Consider the following 26,355-nt stretch of genomic DNA (forward strand, 5'->3'; position numbering starts at 1 on the left):
TTTCTGTTAGCGCAGTGCCAATCCCTTTTTGTTTGTTCAGAAGTTTTCAAAAGTTGTGAAGAGGCATTAGTGTGGGTAATATAGGTTGAAGCAGGATAAACTGTAATAAAAAGTTTTGTTTTCAGAAATTATTCATACACTGTAGATTTAAAGGCTTTGCAAGGTCTGATTGGACACGGTAGAGAAGTCTATATGAGGGTGAGAGATGGAACATCAGATGTGTACAGTGGCGGATTCAGGGGGGGGGCACCCAGGCACGTGCCCCCCCTGTCATTTAGGATCACTATGTACGCCGATTCCCCCTGCCACACCACAGATCGGATCTCTCTTACGAACCGATCTGAGGTGCTGCGCTCCCCGGCTCCCGTCCCCACTACAGCGGGAGCCGCACAGACAGGACAGCTGAGCTGAGCGACGGCTCAGCTGTCCAATAATGTATGAATGAAGCAGCCTCCGTGCCCAGCCAATGACTGAGCGGCAGGCTGCTTCATTCATACATTATTGGACAGCTGAGCCGTCGCTCAGCTCAGCTGTCCTGTCTGTGTGGCCGCTGTGCTGCAGTGGGGACGGGAGTGCAGGGCAGGAGGTCCGCGTGTGCTACTTGGGGAGGAAGTTTCAGTTTTATTAAGCTGCTGTATGGTTTGATTGGAAACAGGGACCGGCGTCCTATTAGTGCATTGGTGGAGGGTATTTAAACGAGGTGAGTTATTTTATATCATGTTACCTGCTTGAAAAAAGCTCAATGAATGAGCTGAAACGTTGCACAGTCATGCAGTTTTTCTGAGCTTTATTAATACGTTCGGAGTGCCGCCGTTGGAGGGACAAGCTGTCTCCCTTCCCTGCACACTGTGTCCCGCCGGCCCCCCTCCCCACACTGCAGATAAATCTTTTTCCCCGCACCATCGGACACACTACAGGCGCGCCGCAGCACGCACGCACAGACCACAGCACGGCCGCACATAGCCCACCCTCCCCACAAGCTGTCTCCCGTCCCTGCATACTGTGTCCCGCCGGACCCCCTCCCCACACCACAGATAAATCTCCCCCCCCCCCCGCAACATCGGACACACTACAGGCGCGCCGCGGACACATAGTTCCGCAGCACGGCCGCACAGAGCCCACCCTTCACACAAGCCCGACACAAACTGTCTCCCGTCCCGGCACATAGAGTCCCGCCGGCCCCCCTCACCACACCGCCGATAACTCTCCCCCCCCCATCCCACCCCAGCATCTGACACACTACAGACACGCCGCGGGCATACAGCCCCGCAGCACGCCACCAACAGCACGCCCGCACTGAGTCCACAGCACGGCCGCACACAGCCCACCGTCCCGACAGGCCCTCCACAACCTGTCTCCCGTCCAGGCACACAGAGTCCCGCCGGGCCCCCTCACCACACCACAGATAAATCTCCCACCCACCCCCACCCCCCGCAACATCGGACACACCACAGGCGCGCCGCGGACACATAGTTCCGCAGCACGGCCGCACAGAGCCCACCCTTCACACAAGCCCGACACAAACTGTCTCCCGTCCCGGCACATAGAGTCCCGCCGGCCCCCCTCACCACACCGCCGATAACTCTCCCCCCCCCCATCCCACCCCACCCCAACATCTGACACACTACAGACACGCCGCGGGCATACAGCCCGCAGCACGCCAGCAACAGCACGCCCACACACAGAGTCCCGCCGGCCCCCCTCACCACACCGCAGACCCCCCCCCACCACTATCGGACACACTAAAAACGCGTCGCGGCCACACAGAGCCCACCCTCCCCACAAGCCCACCACAAACTGACTCCCGTCCAGGCACACAGTGTCCTGCCGGACCCCCTCACCACACCGTTAATAATTACCCCCCCACAATCCCTGCACCATCTTACACACTGCAGGCGTGCCCCTGGAACATAGTCCCGCAGCATGCCGTCCACAGCACAGCCGCACAGAGCCAACCCCCCCTCCCCACAACCCCAGCTCAAACTGTCTCCCGACCCCGCCACACACTGTACAGCCAGCCCCACTCACCACACCACCGATAACTCCTACCCCCCCGCACAACCCCTGCACCATCTGACACATTGCAGCCGTTCCGCGGGCATATAGTCCCGCAGCACCCCATCCACACTACAGCCGCAGAGAGCGCACCCGCCCTCCCCACAACCCCAGCTCAGACTGTCTCCTGACCCAGCCACGCAGTGTTCCGCCAGCCCCCCTCACCACACCGCCGATACATTCCCCCCCCTCCACCTTCTGACACATTGCAGGCACCCCGCGGACACATGGTCCCGCAGCATCCCATGCACGCCACGGCCAGACAGAGCGCACTCCCCCCCCCCCCACAACCCCAGCTCAAGCTGTCTCCCTACCCCCGCACACAGTGTTTCATCAGCCCCCCTCACCACACCGCCCATAACTCACCCCACCCCCTCCACCATCTGACACATTGCAGGCGCCCCGCGGACGCATGGTCCCGCAGCACCCCATGCACGCCTCGGCCAGACAGAGTGCACTCACCCTCCCCACAACCCCAGCTCAAACTGTGTCCCTACCCCGCCACACAGTGTTCCGCCAGCCCCCCTCACCACACCCCCGATAACAACCCCCACCTTCCCACAACCCCAGCACAGTCTCCCGACCCCGGCACACAGTGTTCCATCAACCCCCCACACCACACCCCCGATAACAACCCCCCTTCCCACAACCCCAGCACAAACTGTCTCCCTACCCCGGCACACAGTGTTCCATCAGCCCCCCTCACCTCACCCCCGATAACAACCCCCCTCCCCACAACCCCAGCACAAACTGTCTCCCTACCCCGGCACACAGTGTTCCGTCAGCCCCCCTCACCACAGCGCCGATAACAACCCCCCCTCACCACAACCCCGACACAGTCTCCCAACCCCGCCACACAGTGTTCCGGCAGCCCCCCTCACCACACCGCCGCAAACAACGACACTACCACAGCCCCCTCCCTCACCCCCGCCTGTCTGTCTGCCGGTGGCAGGCCTCTCGCCACTCCTAACCCCCCCCCCCCGCCACATACACAAAACCCCTCCCCTCCCAGCACCATACACCGCCCCCCCAGGCGTCAACTCATAAGCCACACATTCATAGATGCCACCCCACCGACATATCAGCCATCCCACCCCCCAACACCCATCCCCCTATGGCCATCCGTGAGCATGCCTCCCTTATGCACACGGCTCCCCTCACAGCCCACTCATCTCAGGGTTGGGGAGGAGGGGGGGGGACGGGGGGGCAGCAGCCCACAGCTGCTGCTACTGCCTCTTAACCCACATATACCACACACGCACACTGCTACCAACACGCACGCACCCTACACCCCCCCCAAAAAAAAATACACATTACACTTTCACCATGTTTACACCCCCATCACCCACCCACTTTCACACCTGCCCCTATCACCATCATACCACACATACCTCCTAACTGTCCCAATTTCCGCAGTACAGTCCCCTTTTTTAGGGTCTGTCCTGCTGTCCCACCCGCGGATCGCAGTGTCCCGCATTGTGGGGGCTGGGACGTTGGCAGCCACCTGTCAATCACTGCTCTGCCTAACACAGCAGCGTTGAATAGACGCTGTGCACATAGAGACAGAGGAGAGGGGGCATGCCAGCAGCTCACAGAGCGCTCAACATGCCCCCTCTGTGACGAAATACCGGGGCCATGATCTGCAATCTCTGCACCACCACAAAGCCACCCCACTTTTTACAAGCCCACGCCCACTTTCACGACCAACCCCACACGCTGCCCCCGCACATATCTAAAGTGTCCCTCTTCACTCCAGTTACAGGTTGGGAGGTATGCCACATTTACATACACAAATCACACACACAGCCAACACACTTTCTTACACACACACTCACACCCAACCACACCCCTCTCCTAAACACCACACACACCGTAAGGACATCCCACACCCACCATAACCCAATACCTGCCAACCACACACCACAAAAACAACACCCATCCAGCTTCTCCCCACACAAAAAAACATACATCAAACCTTCACCTAATGGCCACACCCTCCATGCACACATTCCTACCCCCCAACAAAAATAACCCCACCACCCTCCACCAATCCAGCACATATCAACACACCATGCATACCTCCAACTCCATCCCCCTAACACCCACAACCACAACTCCATCACACACTGCACACCCTGTCACCACCCCCAACCCTCACCCCTACACCAATACATTTACAGGCACCCACCCCCACCCTATTCTGCAAGCACCATACATCACTACCCAAAACTTTTACTTCACCCACACACACACACACTTACACCTCCAAAATAACACTCCAGCACCCACATTCCCTTCCACACCCTCCACAATCCCGCACAACACAACGCTACCCCTATTGCACACCCACCTCCCTCTCTAAGCAGCCCATGGAATCTGTCAAACCATAACCACAACAATTACCCCACAACTGTACCCGTCTCACAACCACACACATGCCAACTCCTACTCCCCCCCCCTCCAACCTCCCATCCACACACCACAATACCCTACACAACCCACCCTATGCAGAAAAGCCACACCCATGACACCTTCCAACAAACACACCCAACAACACACACATACAACTCCACCAACTACTACACCTCCTAACCCCTCACCCACCCCTCACCCCTAAGCCAACTCATACCCTGCCCAGACCACATACACCGTCCACCTTCACTCAGCCCAGCCCCACACACACACCCTTTTCTATACAACACCCACTATCTATGTACCCCTTCCACAATATCTCCTATATATCAGCCCTGTGACTCTGTGCCTGGCCCTCTAACGCTGGGTGGAGTCACAGATGTGGGCTAATCTATGCAGATGAGTGACGGCTGACAATGAGGAGAAGCTCTGCCACACACCACGCGCCTTCTCACATGTCCCCAGTCTTCTGACCAAGGTCCGGTCTAGAGGCATCCATCGTAACCCCGGGCCCGCGGCGGTGATGTGATGCCCGGAGGCGACTCTCCGTCTGACGCCGAGTGGCTCTCACTCCCGCTCCCCGTCTGAGCCCCGGTGCCTTTCCTCTACCGCCTGTCACAGCAGCCTATACAACGGCCTGCCCCAGCGAGGACAGAGACTACCATGCACTGCGCTCCTATTGCCGCTGCAGCCCTCTCACAGCGCTCCGCCCGGTGCTCCCAGTAGGTGCCTGATGTGACCAGTTTGGACCGCTGCATGTGGGGCGGCTGTGGGGGGCAAATGTCAGGCACAGGGGCTCACCCAGGAGCACGGACACCGCACACTGCTGGGCTCCCCGGCTGCCTGGGGGATGTCTGGCAGAGCGGATCACGCAACCCCCGCACCTGCCTCTCCACCACACGCCATTCCGCCACCCCTCCCCCACCCACGGACCTCACTCCCCTGCCCCTCCCTCATCCACCGAACCTCCCAACCACAGACCCCCCCTCCACCCACAGCATCTACAGACACCCTACCCCATCCGCAGTCATCCCCCGCAATCGCCCTTTCCCCACCCACAGCAACTCCTGACCCCCTACCCCACCCGCGGCCCCACTGCACCCGCACCGCCTCCGGACCCCCTCCCCATCTGCCACACCACCGCACCTGCCCCTCCCCCACGCGCGCTGCTTCCGGACCCCCTACCCCACCTGCAGCGCACTTGCACCTTCCCCACCCGCAGAATCTCCTGACCCGCGGCCCCACTGCACCCCCCATCCGCTAAATCCCTGTACCTGCCCCTCCCCTACCCGCGCAACCCCCGCCCCTCCCCCACCCATAACCCATAACGCCTCTGTATACCACTCCCCCACACATCCTCACCCGCAGCCCCTCCCGATCCCTTCCCCCATCCACGGTCCCCCCACACCCACTGCATTCTGTACAGTGTGCCCTGCAGCCGCTGTTCACACCATCGCAAGGCCCTACGCCCCTTCACCATCCGACGCATAGGTTAAGGGGGCGTAGCCCCTTACGACGGTGTGAAGAGCGCCCAGAGGGCGCGATGAAGCACCTAGTATATATATATATATATATATATGTATATGTATGTATATATATATATATATATATATATATATATATATATATGTGTGTGTGTGTATATATGTATATATATATATATATATATATATATATATATATATATGTATGTGTATATATATATATATATATATATATATATATATATATATATATATATATATATATATATATACACCTCTTTATTAGGGGCCATACTGTCTTAACTGCCCCGGGCCCCCCATGGTCTTAATCCGGCTCTGCTGGCACAGTGACATGGAGAAGCCTGTACTCCATGCCCCCAGCGTGATGAAATAAGGTTGTGGCTTGTGAGTACAGAATTCCCTGTGAGGCCACACCCACCATCCCAGGAGTTCGCACAAAAGACCTACCCCCCCTCCCACCCCCACCCGCCTTTCCCTATCGTGGTGCCCCCCCTGTCGTTTTGTTCTGGATCCGCCCCTGGATGTGTAGCAGTGAGACAGGTAAATTAGTCTTAAGGTGCATACACACTGTGCGATATTTCAGTCAATATCACTAATTTCCCCCCTTCTGAGCAATATTGACTAAAATATTGCGCAGTGTGTATGCCGCAAAAGACGGCCATTGTGTGTAACTGGGGATTGGGGGTCATTAACGGCTCCCTCTGTCGGCCGTACATGCAGCTCAATTTTGGCTATGTCGGCAAAAACTGCATGTACGGGCCGGCCGCGGTGTGACGTCACTGAGCGATATCGTTTGCGGTATCGTACAGTGTGTATGCACAATGTCAGACGGCCCAGGAGGGAAGGGAACACACCGTGTGTACCCACCTTTACAGAGACATTTAGAGGTCTATTTATTAACATTATTTTTACTAAAATAATGTGAAAAAGGGTGTTTTCACACCCTTTTCACATTATTTTAGTATTACCTGAATGTATTAAAGGGCATTTGGAGCAGCTTTCATAAAAAAATTGCTCCAAACCCTTTAATTCACTTTTTTTTAGTGAGCCCCATACTTATAATGGGAAATACGATCTGGCCAGATTTACTAAAAATAAAATGTGAAAAAGTACCGCAGTGTGCCCTATGATAATCTCGCCAGCTCTGGCTTGCAAGATCACAGAGCAGCACTGCGATAGGGAGGCATTTGCCCAGCTTTCTCTGCCTCTGGCAGAGAAAGCCGAGCGGGACCAGGGCTCCAGTAATCAGCTATGTGTGTCCGATGGACACACAAGCTGATCAAAGTGTTAAAAAAAGAAGAAAAAGTAAAAAAAAAACTAAAAAAACCCCCATACTCACCTGTCCAGGGAGCCGGTGTCCGCTGCTCCGCTGAGCGCTGCCGGCTGCCGGGTCCCCCATATGCTGCAATGTGACCCGAGTGCAGTAAAGTGACACTGAAAAGCGGCAGTGCACTTTACAACACCGTGGCTCACCGCAGCACACAGGATCCGGCGCCCGGCAGCTCAGCAGAAGCAGCTCGGACTGGCTCCCTAGACAGGTGAGTATATTATCCTGCTGGGGGAGTCCGCGGCACGCGTGGGTAGTCGCGACGGAGGGGGGTTGACCAGGCGGCGATGTCGGCGGGGGCGGCACATGCGCAGCAGGACATTGCGGTATTTTTTAGAAAAATACCCCGATGATGCTGCGGAGTGTCATCGCAGAGACACAGCTTGACCACAAGCTCTGTCCCTGCATGCGATAATTGATACATCCCTGCAATGTAATCAGTTATCGCAGTGCGAGTTTTGGCGATTTTATCACATGACATCCGCATCCAAGATGCGGATGGTGATAAATAGGCCCCTTAAGATGAATTGAAGCACATTCAGGTGGGTGAGGGGAATGGCACATAGCAGGATGTTGCGGTACACAATGCAGGAGATGACTAGAAATGGCAAAAGTGTGGATAAAAGAAATGGCAAAAGATGTGTGCATTTGGATAAGAAAATACTGAGGAATTGACAACCTACATTTATACAGATGGTAATATTCACTTTAGGCATCACTTGGTGCGGACATTTGGATATTGGAAGTTAATTGACCAGACTATTTAGATCATACTTATGTTTGCATATTTTAATAGTTTATGTGAATATTTTGTTTTGTGAATATTTATTATATTATATATCTTTTGATACATCTGGCCCTATATTATTGTTATTAACAACTTCTGACGGTCATCTAGTGAGCAGCGCTGCCCAATGCTTGAGATTTTTGTTTCTAAAATTTGCAAATGTAGACAGAGTTTGTTTTTGGGCTATCTCACATACAGTACCTCCATATTCGTATACATTTCATCTATTTGTAACTGTGCATTTAGCACTGGAATTTGAGTTTTAGGGGTGTATTTACTAAAAGTCGATTTGGGTCCAGGTTGATCAATTTTTGTTCAGTGACGGATCCATTATTATTATTATTATTTTTTATCGATTTTGTGGTTTAAGGGGCCTATTTTTTGACATTATTTTTACTAAAATAATGTGAAAAAGGGTGATGCAAACCTTTTAATTGTCATTTTTTTAGTAATCCACATCGCATTCCCTATACTGATAATGGGAAATGCGATGTGGCCAAATTTACTAAAAAAAAAAAATGTGTAAAAACTCTGCAGTGTGCATTGTGATATTAACAGCATCTCAGGTTGGCAAGATCACAGGGCAGGACTGCGATATGCTGCCTTTTGCCTAGCTTTCACTGCCCTTGGCAGAGAAAGCTGTGTGGTATGCAGCCAGTGTTCAGCTCTGTGTGTCCGATGGACACACAAGCTAATCACTTTAAAAAAAAAACAACAACAAAAAGTTAAAACAAAAAAATCATACTTACCAGTCCTAGGAGCCGGAGATCGGTACTCCGGTGAATGCTGCCGGGCGCCGGGTCTTCCATGTGCTGCTCACTTTACAGCACTGGGGGTCACAGCACAGAAGCAGGATCCGGCTAGCGGCAGTCTCCTGGAGCAGCGGACACCAGCTCCTGGGACTGGTAAGTATAAATCTGGGGGTGGGGGCGCTTATTCCAGCGCAGGGTAGTCGCGATGGGGGGGGGGGGGGATACTGGCAGTGCATGCGCAGCAGGACTTCAGGGTATTCTGTATAAAAAATACCCCGGTGATGCTGCAGAGGGGCATCGCAGGGCCAGAGCTTGCTTGCAAGCTCTGTTCCTACATGCGATAATTGATACATGTACTCAATTATCGTAGCGCGAGTTTGGTTGAGTTTATCACACCACATCCGCATCATCACATGTGGATGGTGATAAATAGGCCCCTAAATCACACATTTACTGACAGATGTTTTTTGACATCCTTTTAAAGAAATATGTCAAAAATCATCCATTTGGTAGTATATTTACTTAAGGTCATTCTGGATTGATATTGATAAATGTTTCTGTTTCAGGGTCTAAATCCCACATTTACTAACATATTTTTTTTTTTAAACAGTGTCGAAATCATCTGTTAGTAGATGTGTGATTTAGACCCTGAAATACAAAATCGATCAAAAAACAACCAAAATTGACTTTTAGTAAATATATCCCTTAGTCTTTAAATTGTTTACACAAAATAGTTCAGTAGGGGAGAATTCAGCAGAGAGGCACAATTGGGTGTTGTCAGAGTATATGTGATACTAGAGGCCAAATATGTGAATGAATTCCCTAAGTCAAGAGGTGTACAGTGAGGAAATTAAAAAAAACATCCTTGTGGGACCCCAACACACAGTGGGAGAGGAGAGGGGAATGTAACAGAGGTATGGACTATAACGAAGCAGTTTTGTATTTAAGAATTCAACCAGAAAATAACTTGTCCTGTAAACTAATGGAATCAATACTGTGCAGAATAAGGGGTTAATCAGCTGTGTCCAAAGCAGCAGAGATGTACATGGGTATGATTATAGAGAAGTAAGAAATACATAAATTACAGACCTGATGTGTTCCACCCAACCCCCACAAGTAGAATAAGCATTAGCGCTCGTATGCCGGGGATAAACAAAGGATGATTTGGTCTGCTCAGAGTTTTATTGTAATATACTAAATACGATTTTGAAAACATTTTCTTATATTTTAGATCAGTTTTATTTACAAATTCAAAGCACTGCCATGAGGACCAAGCTTGCACCAAGTTATACAAATTTATTCATGAGATTTGTCGAACAAAATTCCATTTAACTCAACCACCCATGGTGCAGGCTTGGCCCTGTGGCACCAGCATATAGATTATGTGTTTTATTCAACTGGAGAGTTAACTGTGAATCATTGAACTTTTTTTTTTTTAAACTGCATCAATAGGAATGAAAACTGGATTTAAAGATCCCGTCATAATAGGAATCTTAGATTCACAGCCACAACAGACTCAGAAAGAGAGGCAATTCTGGATTGTGTGGTGAAGACACACTAAAAACTATTACACATTTCAAACAGGTGCATACCAAGATTGTCTACTGCACCTGCAATAATCGTAAATAAAACAAAAGTGAACAAACTAAATAACCCATTGCGCTAATAAACTTAATTAGAGGCAACAAGACATGAATAAACTCAATATAATAATTGTAAGATAGTTTTAATATCTATAAAATCAATCATATAAGAACACACAGAAAATTCATCAAAGAATGAAATAATTAATAGTGGTTTTTAAAAACAAAAGTCCATAAGAACAATTTAGAACAGGGATATACCTTATGCAGCAATCCAGCTGCTGTGGAACTATACATCCCAGCATGCCCTGCTACAGGTTTAGCATGCCCTACGGGCAAAACCGTGCTAGGGCATGTCGGAATGTATAGTTCCACAGAGGTTGGAGGGCCGCATGCTAAATACTGATGTAATGGGGCATAATATGAACTTGGGACACTGTATGTCATAATGTGAATTGGGGATACTATGTGACAAAGTGTGTACTGGCAGCCCTACAATGTGACATCATGTAAACAAGGGAACTACAATGGTTCATAAAATAAATTAGGGCACTAATATTTGGCATAATACTGTTTTAACTAGGGCACTACTATGGTTCAGAAAATGAACTAGGGCACTAGTATGAGGCATACAATCAATTACTGCTGCAGAGAGGTGTCTCTCAAGAATCACTGTACAGGGGCTCTTTCAATATGTTGCTATGGGACCCACAAGTTCTGGTTAAGCCACTAGCAGGGGGGCACCAGCAAGGGAGTCGTGGCACAATCACTACTGTAGAGCATGTACATGCTGTCTCACGTGGTAATTTACTTCCCCCTTAATTGTATTCTAAATTAATATTCTGGGAGCTCTGATTGTCCATCCCTTCTATGCAGTTATTATTGGCTATTAAGAGACATACCAACGATTAGGGGATAAAACCTAGGGACAAGGAGGCTAATTCAGAAGGATCGCTTTGGGGAAAACGGGGGCCTCGGAAGCCACACTGCGACAGCAAGGCTGAGAAAGCTGATGGTTTGCGATTATCATCTGAGAAGCGATCGCAAATGTAGGTAGGAGTTGGTATGCACCTATTCCTGCATTTGCATTGCTAAGGACTACAGATGCAAAGCTGCTGCAAATAAATACACCATAATTATTACAGCATCATATCACCTCTGCTTTTCTTAAATCTTTTCCATGTTCTCTAATTTAGCAAAGTGTCAGCTCCAGCGTTAATCTGAATGTGAGTTGCAGCTGCGCTCATTACTGGACTGTTAATTGCTTCCCCAGAAGAATACCAACACCCTTACAAATGTTATAGAAAAATGTTGTACAATAATAACTGAATCAGAGGGAATATGAAGTATGTTCGATTTATATTAATTATCACTATTTGAAGTGTTTAGGCGAATAATTATGAAGAGTTTAGTTATAGGCCCTACACACTGGGCGATTTTTGGAAAGATATGAACGATCTCGTTCATAAATGAACAAGAACTCGTTCATATCTTTCAGTGTGGAGACTCCTGCGATGAACGATGCGCGTCCCTGCGCTCGTTCATCGCTGGTCTCCCGTCGGCTGTGCATGCAGGCCAATATGGACGATCTCGTCCATATTTGCCTGCACTTCAATGCAGCCGCGTGACGGGGGGAGTGAAGAAACTTCACTCCCCCCGTCACTGCCCCCCCGCCGCCGGGTCGCTCGTCGACCGTATCTGCCGTCGGGCAGCTCGGCGGCGGGTCGGCCAGTGAGTAGGGCCCTTTACATAGAATAGTACAGATTGGCCACCCACTTATAAACAAAATGCATTAAATGGAACTTTTGTCTATGTTTCAATTAACCATTTTTGAATGTTGCGCTCTTTTAATATGCTGTATTATATGTATAACAGCTTTGCTGTATTACTGACAACTTTGATGTAGAAATCAATTCAAGTCAACCACTATAAAATCCACTAATAATACTGATATTGTGTTCTTGGAAATGTTGTGTGTGCAGGTGTTGATATTGCAGAGTTATATAGGCACATACTAAAGGATGGCTCAAACTATGATCTGCTACTTAATCATTGGTGTTGATTTATTGATTGATAGCAGGTACTCACAGTTACATGTACACTGGTGAAGGAGTGGAATCTGAGCGGAGTGGGGATTAAGGGGGTCATTCCAAGTTGATCGCTAGCTGCTGTTGTTCGCTGCATAGTGATCAGTGAAATAAATGGCTAATCTGCGCATGCGTATGCACCGCAATGCACACACGCATTGTACGGGTACGAAGTCCTTTGTGGTTTTGCACTGGTTCTAGTGACGATTCCAATCGCCCAGCCGAACGCAAGGAGATTGACAGGAAGTGGGAGTTTCTGGGTGTCAACTGACCGTTTTCTGGGAGTGTTTGGAAAAATGCAGGCGTGGCCGGGCGTTTGCTGGGTGGGTATCTGACATCATTACTGTGTCACTTGTCGCAACAATCATCGCACAGAATAAGTAACTATAGGGCTGGTCTTGTTTTGCACAAAATGTGTTTGCAGGCGCTCTGCTGCACAGGCGTTCACACTCCTGCAACGCAAAAATACACTCCCTCGTGGGCAGCGACTATGCGTTTGCACGGCTACTAAAAACTGCTAGCGAGCGATCAACTCGGAATGACCCCCTTAGTCGGTGAGTGTATGCTGCAAACAGGTAGTGGCGCAGGGATGCTAAAAAAGGTTTATAGCAGGTAAATAACCACATCTCTCATAAGGGCTAAATAGGAGACTTCTGTCTCCCGCCATGTCACACTACACAGTATCAAGGTGTGTACACACTGGCCGATATATTGCGCGTTCTCTCCGTAGTTCACAGACATATCGCATCGGCCCTGCTGCACAGCCGACGGCCAATATATCATTAGATATATTGTCATGTTGGTGTGTGTGCGGACAGTCAGCCGACCGCCCGTACACAAGCTGCAGCAGCCGGTGGTGACTGTCAGCTGAACTGGGCGGATGTGTGTAAATGCCCGCCCAGTTCATGAGGTCAATCCCCAATGGATCGGGCAGTGTGTATGCACAGCACTGTCACGGCTGAGTTTGTTTGTGAACCCGGACTAGTACTGGACACTGGGTTCGGTCTTGAGCGCAGTGGACAGAATCGCGCTGGCTTAATGAATGATCTGCTCATCCAGACGTGGCAGTCAGGCAGTATACTCTATGATTATAGGTTAAAAAACGAGCGCTAAATTATGTGTGTGGAAAGTGAGTGTGGCACCTGTAAAAAAAGAGTAATGATTAATACTTAGAAACTTCTGTTTACAGCTCTTTTGAGAAATGGTTAGGTTGGTGGTATCCAGATATAGATGTAAAAGTCCGGAATCTAACTGTCCCTAACTTACCCACGGGGATTCCTCAGCCGTTGGTATCGCTATGAGGGCTGTCCGTGGCCGGCTTTGTGAGTTGCGGCTCTCACCGCTGCGTCCAGCTGAGGAATCCCCGTGGGTAAGTTAGGGACAGTTAGATTCCGGACTTTTACATCTATATCTGGATACCACCAACCTAACCATTTCTCAAAAGAGCTGTAAACAGAAGTTTCTAAGTATTAATCATTACTCTTTTTTTTACAGGTGCCACACTCGCTTTCCACACACATAATTTAGCGCTCGTTTTTTAACCTATAATCATAATTTTTATCTCAGCTGCTTTTACATAAGCCCAGACAACATTTTTTATTTATTTTAGTATACTCTATGAGGAAAGGTGAGCAGCTATGGGTACTGGAACGCTGGTGGTGGAAGCCACCATTGCAATGGGTAGCTGGGTAGTCACCTAATGGAGAGTCATATGAGAACTGGTGAGTTAACGGAATGCTGGGAGGATCAGCAATGCAGGAAAGTCACAGATCACTGGCTGGAACCAACATGATAGCTGTTGATGAGGCTGAAGAGAACGGCAATGACTGTAGACGAAGCTAAGTGCATCAACAGTCACTGTAGACGTAGCTGAGGACATCAGCAATGACTGTAGAGGAAGCTGAGAATTTCGGCAGTACTTGTAGATGAAGCTGAGGTCGGATGTCAGCAATACTTGTAGACGAACCTGAGGATGTCAGCAATACTTGTAGATGAAGCTGAGGATGTCAGCAATGACTGTGGATGAAGCTGAGGACATCAGCAATACTTGAAGACGAAGCTGAGGATGTCAGCAATACTTGTACACGACACAGAGAATGACTGTAATGCTTGCAGATGAAGCTGAGGATGTCGGCAACACTGGTTTCCAGATGCTGGCAGCTGAGGTAGTGCAATGGGGATTCCGTATGCTGTGCAGTGTTCGGCACTGCTGGTTTCCTAGTAGCTGTGATGCGGTGGTTCTGCACAATGGATACTGCAATGTTGTAGACAGCAATGGCAGGTTTTCTGGATACTATGGTGCGCTACCTTGTGCAGCGGTGAACTGGAAAATGGCAAGAACCAGCAGAGTCTCTAATGCCTCTAGGGATATAGGATAGTCCCTCTGGATCACTGGAGGACTTCCAGTGAATCTGGAGATGCCAGGATGTAGTGGCAGCGATGGCCCTTTAAATCATCCAGGGAGTCAGGAAGTGCGTGAGATGACAATTGCAAATGCCACTAGGGATATAGGATAGTTCCTCTGGATCACTGGAGGACTTCCAGTGAATCTGGAGCTGCCGGGATATAGTGGCAGCGATGGCCCTTTAAATCATCCAGGGAGTCAGGAAGTGCGTGAGATGACAATTGCAAATGCCACTAGGGATATAGGATAGTTCCTCTGGATCACTGGAGGACTTCCAGTGAATCTGGAGCTGCTGGGATATAGTGGCAGCGATGGCCCTTTAAATCATCCAGGGCGTCAGGAAGTGCGTGAGATGACAATTGCAGATGCCACTAGGGATATGGGATAGTCCCTATGGATCACTGGAGGACTTCAAGTGAATCTGGAGCTGCCGGGATATAGTGGCAGCGATGGCCCTTTAAATCATCCAGGGAGTCAGGAAGTGCAATAGATGATACCTTCACTGAGTCTATTACCAGCAGGAGATACTGGAGCTCACTCCAGGCTGATTGACACCAAAGCACTGACAGCTTGTTCGTGCTGAGACCTGGAACTTATACCCAGCGCTTACAGCTGAGTGGATAAACGGCTCACATGATGCGAAAGCGAATCCGGATTGGCTCCTGGAAGATCAGCTGATTGGATACTTTTGGAGGGAACTTTGTGGGACCATATGGAAGTAGTAATGGACGCAGAGTCAGCGGAGACTGTATCTGGTGACCACTGTAGTCAGGAAGGCATGTAATATAATGATAACATGGACAATGCTGTGTAGGCACAGCATGGAGAGACTTGCTGAATTCAGTATTCACACAGAAGGTTAATCAGCACAGATGTAGCTTGTTAGCAAGTCTCAGTTCCCAGGCAGAGAACTCAGCACTCAGGCAATTCATGGTACTGGAGAGCTGTATTCCCAGTGAGCAGAAAACATGCAAGATATAGGACAGATGGCAGAGGTAAGTCACCAAATGTTATGATTTTAATCAGGATTGTGACAAGCACACTGCCCGATCCGGCTTTAGATATATCTGCAGATTAATTGATCTGCAGTTATATCTGTAGGTGTACCCAGCATTACACAGTAAAAGACAAATTTTGAGTAGAGATCTCTGTGACCATCTTGGGATAGGGCATGAAGCCTCCCTGGAGAACAGGAAGCCTGGAGTAAGCACAGTAGCGTACTCCTGTTTCAACATGTGTGATGAAGTAAACAGCTGTTCATGAAAAGCGTATCAATTGGCTTCAATTGTAAGAAGGGTACCTCAGGAGAAAACACCAAAAACATCTTTCTACTACTTCTGATATCACAAATCAGATTATAACTTTATCACTACAACCCTGATATCCATGTTTATCCTGTAAATGCACCTCTTTTTATTATAATATTTTAAATGTTTCAATATCACACTACTAAACTACTTCTTTCTAAATTAAATAATACTATTACACTAACTGAAGTCTCTGATGGGCTTTTAAAATTGCTGTACTAAGCTACCCATTGAAATGACTGCTTTGTAGGATAGGTGGAGTGGCTGCAGTACACAAAAGATAGAAAAAACCCAATTAAGGTTACAATTTGGAAAATTGGCAATTTATCTTGATGATCTGAAGCATGTTACACTATATTGTTTCTTCCTTTCTATTTTCCGGAATTGTGCCGAGGGATATTCACTGAAATCTCTGAGACTAAAAAGCATTTGGAGACCTTTACAGTCTCTCTTGGCTGCTTGAAAGGAGAGGAATATTTCATCATAATTGACTGATGTATTGCATAAGTTGGGTTGCGGCCTGCATTTTCCATGAACGTTCTGACCATAAAATTGTACTCATCCACAGGGCCATAATTCAATCGCAGGGCCATAACAGAGGGGATGATGTCAGCCGCCACCTCTGTCTCTATTTTCAGAGCACTGGGCAAGCAAGTGTTTAAATTTGGTACCAATTGGGAGCCAATCACGGCTAGTGGACCGAGTGCCAATAGGGCAATAGGGCAATAAGGGCAATTTGAACTAGGTGCCAGTCGTGAGCCAATCAAAAACAGCCACATCAGTGTCATGACAGACGCCGATTGAGCAAAGCTAAATTCAGTTCACAGTTCAGGTAAAGACTGAAGAGCTCCAGAGAAAGAAGCCAGAAGACGGCGTCAATAGTTAGGCTGCGCCAGCGGCAATAGAAAGAAGATGAGGACCGGAGAGTGCTAAAAGTGGTGGGAAGCAAAGAGCTAAACAAAGCTCCCCATTGCAGCCTATCCCAGTGGCTTTGGCCACCTGTGATTTACCCCCTCCCTAGATCACCAGGTGTGTGGCATTAGGCCCGTAGGTGCAACCAGACTTCAGGTCTGTGGGGCATGTCAGGCAGGTAGAGAGTCCGTGCCACAAGTAAAAGTGACTTTGAGCATTAGACCCAGGTCTCTTTGTGCCCTTTGGTTAGGAGTAGAGATGAGCAGGTTCGGTTCTCAGAGAACTGAAACCCCTCTTCCAGAACATCACGTTCTAAGCCAGAATCCGAGTCGGGCTTGGGACTTCGCGCCAGACTCGGAAACCAGAATGAGGCAAAACGTGATCATCCTTCTGTCGGATTCTTGCAGGTTTTGGATTCCATATAAGGAGCCGCGCGTCGACGCCATTTTCACTCTGGACTTGGAGAGTAAGGGAGACGGACCTCTGTCTCTCTCCGTGGGTGGTGGCGTCAGGTGAGGTCAGTGTGCACTCTGTAGGGGTGCTGTTCCTGTCACTGTGGTGTTTCATGAGCTGTTAGGGGTGCTGCAGCTGTACATCGGTATTGCTGTCCTGGCTGTCACTGTGTTGTACATGGGCAGGGGCACTGTCCTCCTGTATGCAGTGAAAATACAGGGGTGCTGGCTGTAAAAATACAGGGGCGCTGTGAAAATAAGTGGTTAAGTGGTTTTCTCAATTTTTTGTTTATGTTTGAAAATAAAAGTACACTGGCCCTGTCTTGTATGCTGTAAAAATACAGGGGTGCTACTGTTAAAATAAAAGTACAATGGTCCTGTATGCTGTAAAAATACAGGGGTGCTGCTGTTAAAATAAAAGTGCTGCCGTATAATTCGAGGGGTGCTGCTGTACTTGTTCCTAGGTGTAAATTAAAGCCTAGAGCAGAATATGAAACAAGCTTCAACATCACAAACAGATTTGTGAAAACATAGCCGCAAAGGTGGAATTATTTAATGTTAGGGACTCACTCGAATGGCTCCAATTAGTCAACCTTAATTTTGATTTGTTATTGATGTTCCACATTTTGGGATTATTTGTTCACAAGATGCACATTTGTTGTACAGGGTTCTTTTCCTAAGGGCTGCGTAGGGTTATCGCAAGACCTCGCAGTGTTAGAAGAATAGAGTTTTAGTGGTCTTGCATTGCATCAGCTTTCCATTGCAATGCAGCACTAGATGGGCCAGGAGCTCCTGTGAGGCACAAACAGTTACTGAATAAGGCCCAGTATGGAGTCTCATGGTGGCTTACAGCCAGAAAGATGTCTAGTTTACCAGACTGAGGCATGCTGTGGGCACAAAGGTTAGCATTGCTTCCTCCCACAGTCCTACTTATAGTATGAAATGATTTTGGACTGTAGAGTGGTAAGCTCAACTAGGGCAGGGGCTCAATAACAAAAAATTCACTGCACAGTCCTGCTTACTACTAAGCAGTACAGTACAGTCCTGCTTAGTACTGTACTGAACCCACCCGAACTGTGGGGGCTCAGGAGGGGCTGCTAAAATATTTAAGGGGCTGCTTTATTTAAAAATTAAATATGAAAAAAATAAACAAGACACACATGTATGCTCACATGCGTGTAACTGGGACACACAGATATGCTCACATGCGAGTAACTGGAAGCTGTGGAAAAAAAATAAGGTATCTGCCACAAAATATGTAAATAAAAATGCAATAAAAAAAATGGAAAAAAAGACACCCATGAGATTTTCAAAATAAGTCTCCAGACTCCGCGGAGGGGAAAATATCCAATCTTGATCCTGTGGTATACACCAGTTTATTTGCATCCCAGCATTAAATCCGAGATTATCTTAATTCCTGAAAATGGACAAGGGGGTATAAATTTGGAGGCTTTGGCCCCTTATTTTTCAGTTTGTCCAGTAATGTGGTAATTATATATTTGCTTGGTTGATGTCCTCTCTGTTCCACACCAATATAGGAGTGGAGTGAAAGCCTGTGCGTTGTTCCTGATTGCGTGTGACTCTCTAATTTTTAATCGCCTTCTTGACACTGTCCTCTTCTTCCTGCCTCTTCTCATAATGTGAAAAGTCATCAAAGAAGGAGGTGATATGTTTGTAGCTAGCTATGATTCTGAGAACTTGGCAAGCTTTTTCCATGGGGACCACCTGTCGCTGAAATGATGGGTTTATTAAACTGTGCATGTCCTGTTTAAACAACATATGGGTGGATGGGAGGGCCCAAGACAATCCATCTTGCACCTCTTTTTTTTCTTTGCATTATGTGCTTTTTGGGGCCTAGTTTTTAAAACTGCCATCCTGTCTGCCACTGCAGTGCCACTCCTAGATGGGCCAGGTGTTTGTGCCACCCACTTGTGTCGCTTAGCTTAGTCATCCAGCTACCTCAGTGCAACCTTTTGGCCTAAAAACAATTCTGAGTTGTTCGCTCGCTAGCTGCTTTTAGCAGCCGTGCAAACGCTAAGCCGCCGACCTCTGGGAGTGTATCTTAGCTTAGCAGAAGTGTGAACGAAAGGATCGCAGAATGGCACCAAAAATTTTTCGAGCAGTTTCTGAGTAGCTCCAGACCTACTCCTAGCCTGCGATCAAAGTTCAGACTATTTAGTTCCTGATTTGACGTCACAAACACGCCCTGCATTCGGCCAGTCATGCCCGCGTTTTCCCAGGCACGCCTGCGTTTGTATCTGACACGCCTGCGTTTTTACACACACTCCCTGAAAACGGTCAGTTACCTCCCCGAAACGCCCCTTTCCTGTCAATCACTCTGCGGCCAGCAGTGCGACTGAAAAGCATTGCTAGACCTTGTGTGAAACTGCATTGTTTGTTGAGAAAGTACGTCACGCGTGCGCATTTCGTCCCATACACATGCGCAGAAGTGCCGCTTTTTAGCCTGATCGCTACGCTGTGAACGGCAGCTAGAGATCAACTCAGAATGACCCCAAATATTATGAGGTGTGAGGTGTTCAGAATAGACTGGAAGTGAGTGGAAATTAATGTTACTGAGGATAATAATACTGTAGGATCAAAATTACCCCCAAATTCTGTGATTTTAGCAGTTTTTATGTTTTCTTCAAAAAATAACCAGATCCAAAACCAAAACCTGAAAGGGTGATTTTGGCAAAACCAATCCAGATCCAAAACACGAGCGGAGATCCAGATCTAAAACACAAACCCAAAACCTGAAAAGTGTCCACCGCACATTTCTAGTTAGGAGCATTACTACTGTGGGCATAACGTGCAAGGGACACTGCTACTATGGACATAATGTGTAAGGAGCACTACTACTGTGGGCATAATGTAAGGGGCACTGCTACTCAGGGACGTGCGGTGAGCTAAATGGCTCAGGAGGCACTGGCTAGCCCCAGAGCCAGATTTAAATGCAATATATGAGCCAAAGGGTACATCTGGGCATTATACACAGGTACAGCAGTATAAACTCCTGGAAATTTGGTGAGTTTTGATCAGAGATGTGCGAAAAAGTTAACCAGGTGAGGCACTGCTTCACCTACCATAGACTTTTTACTCCAGTGTTTTGCTATAAAAATGATTAGAAAGACCGCGAAGGGAACATAATGTGACCATAGCGGCATAAACGCACCGTCTGGGCCTCCGCAGCGCCGCTCAAGGCATCACCTTGGCCTGTGAGGGGTTAATGTTTTTTGCTGGGAGGAACGTAGAGAGAGGGCCGGGGGTCTATTGGCTGGATCATGGAGAGGGGGCTGGCCTGTCATGCATATATGCAGCTGACAGGATACTTCCTGCCTCTCTTCCAGCTCTTTTCGTGAGAACTGCAAGTATTGCTCCTATTTCGTTATATTTCTCCTTATTCATCCTGCTCACATCCCATTTAACTTTTTTCTCTCCCTTTCCTCTGTGCTTTACCCTTTGTATCCCCTCTACTCTTTTCTTATATTCACCCCTTTCCTATCCTTGCTTCTCTTGTTCTTAAACTGATCTCTTGCGCCTACTTAGACCCGCCTTATGGCCGCTAGAATTCGTCCCAGCCACGCCGCTGGCCTCCCCGCCCGGCTCCTGGACGCGTCTGATGTCCAGCCGGCACGGGGAAGGAATGCTGCGGCTGCCGTACGGGAGACCCGGGGCGCGCGCGGCCGGGCTCGGCCGCCCGCCCGGGCTCCCCCGCGCTTGCGCTCTTCATTCCCGCTGCTAGCCGCGGCGGGGAACGGAGCGCTGGGTGGCCGGGGACGTACGCGGCGCACAGCCAGGGATGGTGTCCTGCCGTCTCTGAGCCCGCCGCTCGCTACCCACGGCTGCTCTGATCACGTGGGGCCGGGACGAAGCTCCCGGCCCGCGGATCAGCGGCCTGATCCTCTCCTGGAGGGGGACTCTGCTGATGTTGGTGGGCGGGAGGGGGGTCGTGCGGCTGCCAGACCTGTACAGTCCAGGCAGCGCGCGCGTGGCACAGTTGACCCTGTCACTTGGGGGTCCCAGATGAGGCCTGGCCCCTCTGTTCGGCCCTCCCCTTCACCCAGTCAGGTCCGGCCTGCGCCCTCCCCCGACAGGGCGGGGCGTCGCCCCCGCCACTCTACTGCGCGTCCCCCTTTACCTGTCTCTGATAGGGCGGGGCCCGTCCGGCGGGGGCGTTCTGCGTCCGCCCGCGGTTGTGCGGCCCACCGGGCCTCTCCCCGGAGCACCCCCCCCTTCCAGGGTACCTCGCCTGGCGCATGGCGCTGCTGCCGCTGCCCATGGCCATGCGGCTCCGACCGGTGTCACTCACCCCATCAGGGGGCGGGGTGCGCCGTCGGGGGGCGTCCGTTCCGCCCCTCCCCGTGTCCGGTCGTCTCCTGCCAATGTTGCAGCGGACGGGTCACATTCCAACGTTGCGCCTCCTCCTTCCAGTAGCGACGACTCTTCGGTTTCTCATCCTGTGGCCAATGCTCGGGATCGGAGGAGATCGCGGCGTAGGCGGTTGGCGCGGGATTTATCGCAGCGGGACGGCGATACCCTGACGCCCGACAGTGAGGGATCATCCGGGTCCTTGCTCCCAACGGGGAGTTTACGATCCTCCCGTGGAGAGCATGACTCGCGTGGCGGCTCTGATTTTCCTACGCCCGCCACGTCGGCTGCACCCTTGGTGGACACCACCGTTCTGTCCGCCATTTGTGCAGCTGTTGTGTCGGCGGTGGCGCCCTTGTTATCCTCCGTACCCGGGGGACTTGGTCGGCCCGCTGCTTCTGTGGCGGATAGCATTGCGCATGCTCTTGCCCCGCTTCTGTCCTCTGGCGCGACGGTTCCCCCGCCTGCACCGCTCCCGGCTGCGGCGAGCCCGGTGGGGGAGCAGGGGAACCATGTCTCTTTTGTCTCCCCAGCCGCGGATGTCTGGTCAGAAATGGAGTCTGTCGGTGCATCCGCGAGTCGTCCGGTGGCCGTTGGGACGGACGGTGTTCCCTCTCGTGCAGGTGAGTCTTCATCGGACCCCGACTGGTCCCGGGTGAGCGCGGTTACACCCCGTAGCGGCTTGGGATCGGGTACTTCCTCCAGCTCCTCTAGCATCGGCAGCAGTGTGCGTAGGGTTTCTAGCAAGCGCAGCAGGCGCAGCAGGCGCAGCCGCAGGTGCAGCCGCAGGCGTCGGTACATGGACTCTTCCCTTGCCTCCCCGTCTTCGGGGGGCCTGTCCTCCTCTGACGGCGGCTTGCACAGGGTTAAGTGTCGCAGACGGCGCGATCGTCGGTATTCAACCTCGTCCGCCTCCCAAGTCTCGGTGGAATCGGACACCGTGCACTGCGCTAATACGGCGGTGCAACGTGGTCTTAGGCCCCGGGTCCGGGACCGGATCCGTAAGGGCCAATATGTGAATATTTTCGCTCTTACTAGTGACGATCGGAAAGCCTTACTTTCAGCTAAGAAAAAGGGGCAGGGCAGCGAGGACGTTTTGCGCTCCTACCCGAATTGGGTACGATGCATGTTGATCTTTGCTGCATGTTACCTAGAGACCCGCCCGGACGAACATATGAACATAGTGCGATATCAATTCCTCATACATGTTCTGTACCATAAGTATAAAGGGTCGGCCTGGCGTCGTTATGATGAGGATTTTCGGCGAAAACAACACGGGCGGCAGATCTATAACTTCGGTAAGAAAGATGTGGAATTGTGCTCGGAACTGACCCAGGGTTCGGCCGGCGCTGAGGAAAGCGGCATGACGAGGAGGTGGGCTAAGCGTCCTGCCTCTCGTTCTGCCGGCTTTCGCGGCGGTTCAGGGCGCGCGGGACATGGAAAATACTTCGCTTTTAATAATGCCCAATGCGACTTAGGCGGCCGCTGTCATTTTCGTCACTCCTATATCCGATGTGGTGGGGGCCACGGGATTAAGGACTGTCCCAGTCCTGGGGCCGGAGGGACTTCCGGACCGCAGACCCGGCAGAGTCGCGCTCCCGTGGCCTCTGGCGTTGGCCACAGCCCCCACCCCAATTAGACTTCGGGCACTCCTTCCCTGGCTGCGACGGTACCCGCGGCCGGCGGACGCCCAATTCTTACACTCTGGATTCGCGTCGGGCTTCCCCTTGCCTATACATGGGTGGGTGGGTCCCGGGGCGGGTACGAACCTGCGCTCAGCCAGGGAATTTCCGGACGTGCTCCGCCAGAAGGTGGAGGCTGAGGTGGCGCTAGGTAGAATGGTTGGCCCTTTCCAGGAACCCCCCTTGCCAGATCTGGTATTGTCCCCCGTTGGCATAGTATTGATACTTTTGTGTGACCACACCCCTTTCCCATGAGACCACGCCTTTTTTTATATATATAGCGCAGCAAATTCTGTTGCACTTTACAACTGGAAACAGACAGTCATAGAGGTAGGAAGGCCCTGCTCGGAAGCTTACAATCTATACTGAAATAGGCAATGATACCCAAGGATAGGTGTTATCTATTGCATAATGGTCCACCAGATTGCAAAGGTTCTTGGTGAGCTGTATTATATGGCCAGGGCCGGTTCTACACCTTGTGGCGCCCATTGTGAAAGTTTCCACTTTGCCCCGCCCCCCGCGGTAAAACAGTTAGTGCGCGCCGGAGGCACACGGCAAAAAATAGCGACGTGGCTTCATAGGGGATTGGCGTGGCCACAGTTATGCCCCCAGTAGCTGTGCCCCCAGATTTGCCCCAAGTAGTTGTGCCCCCCAGTTGATTTGCCCCCGTAGCTGTGCCCCCAGTAGCTGTACCGCCTGTAGCTCTGCCCCCCAGTAGATTTGCCCCAGTAGTTGTGCCCCCTATAGCTATGCCCCCAGTACTTGTGCCCCGTCGCTGTGCCCCCTGTTGCTTTACCCCCAGTAGTTGTGCCCCCTGTAGCTATGCCCCCAGTAGATTTGCCCCAGTAGTTGTGCCCCCTGTTGCTTGGCCCCCAGTAGTTGTGCCCTCTGTTGCTGTGCCCCCTGTTGCTTTGCCCCCAGTAGTTGTACCCCCTGTCGCTGTGCCCCTTAGTAGCCGCTTACAAACACACACAAAAATAAAAAAAACAATACTTACCACTGTCCCGCTCCTGCTTCCCGACCGCTGCTGCTGCTCCGTCTGGCCTACCGCGGCTCCTCTCTATGGGAGAGACGTCATGACGTCTCTCCCATAGCAGCGCCCCACAGACACTAGAGGTCAATAATGACCTCTAGTGTCTGTCACTGGAGCCGGCTGCAGCGGACACCCACATAGCCCACGGCGTCTACTGCAGCCAGGGAGCAGGGAGCGGGGTGCGGGTAGGCAGCGGTGCCTGCGGGGTGACTGCGGCCGCGCCCCCAGGCCGCAACACCCTGGACGCAGGCCCTACTTGCCCGCACCAAGAATCGCTCCTGTATATGGCCACACAACAATGTTTACCAGTGGTCAGTAGAATGTGAAAGTGATGAGAGAAAATATCTGAAGATGGGGCCAAAACTAGGATTTTCGTCACTTGGGGCAAGGCAGCAATTTGGTGCGCCCCCCTATTATCACCACACTAAAATGATCATATTTTTAGAAAAAAGCATATACTAAAGGACAATATTGCCCCCATGTGCCCCAAATATCTGTCACATGGCCCCCAGCTGCGTGTTCCCCACATGTCCCCTATGTGCCCCAGATGTGCTTAACTTCTGTCATATGGCCCCCCCCCACCAGTGTGTTCCACTACTTGTCCCCTGTGTATCCCCCTACATTGCACTACATCACTGCACTGTATCATTACACTTCATCACTACACTACATTCCCCAATACGCTGCACTACATCACTAAACATCTCCTTAGACGCTACACAGCTCTACATCCCTACACTACATCATCCTATATGCTGGCGGCCAGGATCCCAGAGGTCAGTATACCAACACCAGAATCCTGGCCGTTAGAATGCTGGCAGCAGGGCGAGCGCTAGAAAGACCCTTGTGGGCTTGCTGCGCTCGCCACGGTGCAATCTTGGTTCAGTTTCCACTCTATGGGTGTAGTGGACACTCACAAGTGGGTCAACTGTCGGCATTCTCATCGGTTGGGGTCCCGGTGTCGGTGTTCTGACCGCCGGATCCGACCTCCAGGATATTAACTACATCCCACTACACTACATCCCCCTATTTGCAGGCACTACATTATTACACTATAACCCCCTATACGCTGCACTACATCACTACACTACATGTTCCTATAAACTGCACTACATACCCTATATGATACACTACATAACTACACTATAGAGATGAGCGCCTGAAATTTTTCGGGTTTTGTGTTTTGGTTTTGGGTTCGGTTCCGCGGCCGTGTTTTGGGTTCGACCGCGTTTTGGCAAAACCTCACCGAATTTTTTTTGTCGGATTCGGGTGTGTTTTGGATTCGGGTGTTTTTTTCAAAAAACACTAAAAAACAGCTTAAATCATAGAATTTGGGGGTCATTTTGATCCCATATTATTAACCTCAAAAACCATAATTTCCACTCATTTTCAGTCTATTCTGAATACCTCACACCTCACAATATTATTTTTAGTCCTAAAATTTGCACCAAGGTCGCTGGATGACTAAGCTAAGCGACACTAGTGGCCGACACAAACACCTGGCCCATCTAGGAGTGGCACTGCAGTGTCACGCAGGATGTCCCTTCCAAAAAACCCTCCCCAATCAGCACATGACGCAAAGAAAAAAAGAGGCGCAATGAGGTAGCTGACTGTGTGAGTAAGATAAGCGACCCTAGTGGCCGACACAAACACCGGTATTTCATCGGTATTTATTGCTGGCATTTCATC

General features: G+C 50.4%; 1 long non-coding RNA gene across 2 annotated transcripts in view; it reads left to right on the plus strand.

Moving 5' to 3' along the window:
• Positions 1 to 505: 505 nt before the first annotated feature.
• Positions 506 to 26,355, plus strand: part of LOC134943773 (uncharacterized) — a 107,960-nt gene continuing 82,110 nt past the window's right edge. For both annotated transcript variants that reach the window (XR_010181743.1, XR_010181744.1), the window contains exon 1: positions 506 to 700. This is a non-coding gene — a long non-coding RNA (uncharacterized LOC134943773). The remainder of the gene's footprint in view (positions 701 to 26,355) is intronic.

The sequence above is a fragment of the Pseudophryne corroboree genome, chromosome 7 (genome assembly GCF_028390025.1).
Source record: "Pseudophryne corroboree isolate aPseCor3 chromosome 7, aPseCor3.hap2, whole genome shotgun sequence".
Lineage (NCBI taxonomy): Eukaryota > Metazoa > Chordata > Amphibia > Anura > Myobatrachidae > Pseudophryne > Pseudophryne corroboree.